This window comes from Hyperolius riggenbachi, chromosome 8, assembly GCF_040937935.1.
Source record: "Hyperolius riggenbachi isolate aHypRig1 chromosome 8, aHypRig1.pri, whole genome shotgun sequence".
NCBI classification, from domain to species: Eukaryota; Metazoa; Chordata; class Amphibia; order Anura; family Hyperoliidae; genus Hyperolius; species Hyperolius riggenbachi.
Genome location: NC_090653.1, coordinates 28547478 through 28553477, shown reverse-complemented (window position 1 = coordinate 28553477; position 6000 = coordinate 28547478).

Below are 6000 nucleotides of genomic sequence, written 5' to 3'. Positions count from 1 at the left end.
TAAGTAGTGATGGATGCGAGCAGCTCGCCTGCATATGCGAACTACTTGCCGCGAATAGCTTTGGGCAGCCTGGCCCTGTATTACTTCCGGGTCACCGTTTCCCGCAGTAGTACACATGCCCTAGCCCGGCGGTGCGCGTCTTTGATTGTGCACCTGTGGCCGGGTACGCTTTGCGCATGAGCCCAGCCACAGGTGCACAATCAAGGTCGCGCACCACCAGGACGGCATGCGCACTACTGCGGGACATTGCGACCTGAAAGTAGAACAGGGCCAGGCTGCCCATAGATGTTTGCCGGCGAGCAGTTCGCCACCATCTCTAATTATAAGTCAACTTCGTGTATAAGTCAAACCACATATTTGACCCTCTTAAGCTGTTCAAAATCAAAAGATGGAGGAGTACTCTTCCAAAAGGAGGAACCAATGTGTGCCCAAGCCTCAGATCCCAGCACCCACAGGATCCACCATTAAGCTTTGCAAAAAAGGCTGGCACCACACAAAAATAGGAAATAAAAAGATTAGCTCTTTATCAGTTTGCCATTAAAATGACAGCATGGTCAAAAAAGTAGGCTATGGCCGCCATAGCCTACTTTTTTGACCATGCTGTCATTTTTACAGAAAAATTCTGGATTCTCTGACTGGTCCAGTGCTCCCGAGTTCTGTGGTTGGGTTAAAATGAGTTATGGTAAATTGTATTTCCCCAGAATTCCAATTTCGGATTTTCCGGAAATGTAGAGATTTCAATTTCACGGAATCTGAATGAGCATCCCTGCAATAAATTTAATAGTGTTATTTGCAAATCAAAGCTCATTGGTGTCTCATCCATGTTACCTACTTGGTCAAGTTCATAGTTTTGTTTCTTACACAGCATAATCACATACTTGAGAAAGGAGTCAACTTTTTCTTTTAAAGCATGAGGTAGCTTCTGGGCGATTTTTGTGCACTGACACAAGTCCATGCCTTTCCATAAAATGAGTGCACCAGCCAGGAGAAGTGATAAATGGATTTCTGCTGTCTGTTGAGGCTGATGGAGTTTCCTTTTTGGAGCTTTAGCATATGAATCCGAATTGCAGTCCTTGTTACTATAAGCCCTTTTTCCCGGGCTTCTGTAACCCATTCTGCAAGCTTTTCTTCCACTTTTGGAAAATAAACTTGTTGACCTTGTTTAGCTTTTTTGGGGGTTTTAGCCACTTAAGCCTATCTGGATGAACATTCTCGTCCAGATAGGCTGCGCGCACTCCCGCCGGCCGTGCATGCTCCCGTGCATGCGCGAGCCCACCGCCGGCCCAGCGGTTAGCCCAGCAATCAATAAATGGGATTATAGCTCTCATTCATTGATCGAAGTCCCCCGCAGAAAAACCGACAGCCTCTTATCAGAGGCTGCGTTTTTTCTGTGTTAAAAAAGTTTCCCGTCCTCATTCATGTTCCTGGAAGCGTGATTGTACGCTTCCAGGACTTTTTGACTGTGGCCATCTTGTGGCCAAATAGTAAAACTACACCCACATCCATTTTTTATTAAATAAATACATTATTTTACATTTAAAATTAGCTGTTTACCTCCCACACCAAAAATTACCCAAATAAAATTTTGTAATAAAAAAAATTACAATTAAAAAAACAAAACATAAATAGTTATCTAAGGGTCTGAACTTTTTTTAAAATATGCATGTCAAAGGAGTATATTAATATAATTTTTTAAATTATGGGCTTGTAAATAGTGATGGACGCAAATTGAAAAATGCACCTTTATTTCCAAATAAAATATCGGCTCCATACATTGTGATAGGGACATAATTTAAATGGTGTAATAAGCGGGACAAATGGGCAAATAAAATACATGGGTTTTAATTACAATAGCATTTATTAATTTCAAACTATAATGGCCAAACACGGAGAAATAATGAATATTTATTTCTTAATATTCCTGGTAAAATGGATTTAGAATAAAATAATTCTTAGCAAAAGGTACTGATTGGAATAGAGGAAGGGGATATTAACCGGTGAGGGAGGTCTACCTGTGGATGTAGGTAGGGTACACACAACTGACAAGAGTACAATGCATGAGGAGAAAAAAGGCAAGTGCTGAGACCAAGCAGCGCCTAAAATTTATATATGGCTCCAGAAAAATTTGCTCAGCATATTTAAAGGCACATACTGTGCTATTAGGTAGGTAGGTTTACAGTGGGTGTAGGTAAGGTATGCACCACCACAAGGAGTTTATGGTAGTTAGAGTGAAGCAGGGCTTCTCGGCATACCACATAGCCCCATGAGTTTGGTGCATCTATAGCGGGAATGCTATAGTCCACGGTAGGCCCATGGTTTATTTGGGGATCCTGTGATTGCTGGACCCCAAATTAGTTCTCCCTTTGAGTTGCTATGACTCGGAGAGGGAATAGTAATTACCGCCACCAAAGTGACCGGGCAGGAAAGTGCCATGTACGCAGTTAGAAGAGGGTATGCTTTGCAGAGGGAGTCTAAATTTTATATACAAGGCAGGGATGTAGGGTATCTTAAACGTTACAATGCTCACAACTCAATATGCTTCCTGTAAGAAGTCAGCCATTACTTCCTCTTGCTTCCCAAGATAAGAAGAAAAGACTAAGCACCGCCCTGCTTAAAGGAATCATCAGGGAAAAAATAAAAAATCAGCTTTCTTCAGCCCCTTGGAGCCAACTGTCCCACGCTGACCACTCCGCTCTCTGCCACCATCCTGGTCTCGGCGCACGGTGCAGAGGCCAACCTCGAGGTCATCCTTACTGCTCCTGCATCAAGCGCCGCTGTCAATCACGGCCACGTCGGTCGCGGCTTACTGCACAGGCGCAGAACTACTGCAAGGGGCTGGAGAAAGCCCCAGTTGGGTAATGCTGATTTTTTTATTTTTTCCTTGATGATTCCTTTAAGTATCATGAGGGGTTAGTGACTGCACGCGGGTGATGCACTAATGCTGTAGTGTGCACCCCGTGTAAGAGTAACTCGGGGTTCCGGACCCCAAATTACTTCTCCCTCTGAGTTGCTAGGATTCAGAGGGGGAATAGTAATTGATGCCACCAGAATTTCACCGACAGCAGGGTGAGCTGTCACTCGGCTCAGCCTGCCCCAAAGTGACTGGTGGCAAAGTGCCATGTACACAGTTAGATGAGGGTATGCATCGCAGAGGGAGTCCAAATCTATATATATATATAAAATCATGTGTGTGTGTGCATGCGTGCCGCGATCACTCGAAAACGCCTTGACCAATTTGAACGAAACTTTGTATACAGATCCCTTACTACCTGGGATGATATGTTCTGGGGGTCTTGCGTCCCCCCTGAACACCTGGGTGTAGCTACAAAAAGCCAATCAGATTTCACCCATTCATGTTAATGGAAAAAATGTAAAAGTCTCACTGTCATTCTCACAGTAATCAAGCCAGAGTTCCCACACTAGCCACAGGTGGTAACTTGGTGATTGAGGTTACAAATCCAGGAAAAGTGGGTGGAGCATTAAACAGCCAATTAAATTTCAGTCATTCATTTTCAATGGGAAAATGTAATCTGCAGCCATACTTAAACTATTAATGGCAGGGTTTTCAAACTTGCCACACTTGGTCACTGGGTGACCGGGATTAAGATTCAGGAAAGTGGGTGGAGCCTACAACAGCCCATCAAAATTCACATATCGATTTTTAAGGGGAATATTTAAACTGCTGCCATTCTTACACTGTTAATGGCAGAAGCTTCAAACTTGCTACAGTTGGTCATTGGGTGACTGGAGTTTTAAATTCACTAAAGAGGCGGAGCTACAAATAGCCAATCAGATTTTATTGGTGGATAAACTTCTTCCATTCACACATTTTTGATGCCAGGAACCCTGAAAGCTCACAAACTTGTTCATTGAATGACTGTGTGTCAAGGTTACAAAAAGTAGGCAGAGCCAAAAACAAATTTCACTGGGAAAATATAAACTGCAGCCATTCTACACTTAATGTACTCTGATGCGCTCTATGATAATAGTGTTTTTTTCCTCCTGGGGTAAACTCATCCAGTACATCCAGTGAACCATATAAAACAAAACAAATGCTTCACATAGGGTATAACGTACGCCCACTGTATACACACTCTGAAAGTTGTGATACCATCACCTTGAAGATAGGATGGGAAGCCTGCATGCCCCTTAGAGTGCCTGCTTACCCTCCAGCTTCTTGCAACTCAGCACATAACGGCAGCCATTGCCTCCATACACAAGCGTCCTATGTCCAACAAGAAGCTAATCATAGTGTAAAACAGTTTTATTACAACATAAAAGCCCCTGCTCAGGCACTACGTACAGGATCAATACTTGTAAAATAACATGTAGCAGTATCTTATACTCGGCTAGTCACTGTAAGGATGATGCTGAGAAGAGTGCGTCCTAGCTCGCCCTACGCGTTTCGTCACAGGGCTTGACTCATCAGGGGCTGGAGCGGCACATCCCAGATAAACGATTGTTCAATTCACAGCAATGTCCAGGATGATCCAACATCCAAACTTGTCGTTATGATAAAGGGGGCACTAGAAATGCTAAAATATTACACACTGCTGCAGATATCTAATGCAGAGCAGACTGGAAGGTGTTGTGGGTGGAGCTCTGTGCCTTTGACACACATAATAAACACAATATTACACTGTTAATGGCAGTGTTCTCAAACTTTGCACAGTTGGTTACTGGGTGACTGAGATTACTATTCAGGGAAGTAGGTGGAGCCTACAATAGCCAATCAAAATTCACCTGTTGATTTTCAAGGGGAATATTTAAATTGCTGCCATTTTTACACTGTTGATAGCAGATGCCTCAAACCTGGTACAGTTGATCACTGGGGGGCGATCTGATTTGTTTCATATCCATGATTATACACATAATTGATACCAAGGACACCAAAGCTCATAAACTTGGTCATTGAGTGACTGTATGTCAAGGTTAGAAACAGTGGGAGGAGCCAAAACAACTAACTTTGTTCCCTACATGGGAAAATATAAACTCCTGCCATTTTTACACTGTTGGCAATGGCAGGGTTCTCAAACTTGACACAGTTTGTCACTGGGTGACTGGGATTAATATTCAGAAAAGTTGGTGGAGCCTACAACAGCCAATCAGAATTCAATTATTGATTTTCAAAGGGGAATATTTACATTGCTGCTATTCTTACACACATAATTACAGTCAAGCACTGTCTGGTGTCCGGGGAATCCCAGTCCATTGAGATCTTATTAGTCTTGCTGAAAGACTATAAAACACTCACATCTAGATAAGGCCTGTAATACGGAAAGCTACTGCAGAAGGATTCATTCTGATTATCCTAACAAATAACTCTTTTTAGTTAACCACCAATTACATCAGAGGCAGCAAATGAGTTCTGAGCAACATTTTAAAAAGCTAACGGTTTAGCTTATGGTAAATAGGACCTTTGACTGTTTAAACCAACCTGATTCGAATATGCCACCTACCATCGTGACTTAATAATTCTGAAATGTGTTCTCCTGTCAGACTCCAAGTGCATGAGAACTGCAGCCAGTAGGCCACCCTGCAGTATTTGGGAGTCTTGCCCATGCGATAGGACCAGCCACGATTCAAACCCGGGTCTCCTGTGTCAAAGGCAGTGCCCTCACTAGTACGCTATCCAGCCACTAATTGATGTGCCTGCTCATCGTGTTTCAAGGGGGATAAAATCTCCAACAATCAGGTGACTTAGTAATTAATACAAAATAAGCCTGGCTCTCCGAGCAGTACACCTCTCTGACAAGAGCTGTTATGCTGACATTTTTTTGATGTGAACAGTAGAGAAGCAGGATCTGGGCACCAGTAACGTTGCAAAAACTCCACACTTTATTTCATCCCCATCAAAATGTACACATACATCCAAAAGGCAGGTCTAGGGTTAGGGTTAGACCTTCCTTTTGGGTGTATGTGTTTGTTTTGATGGGGATGAAATAAAGTGTGTAATTTTTGCAACGTTACTGGTGCCCAGATCCTGCTTCTCTACTGTTA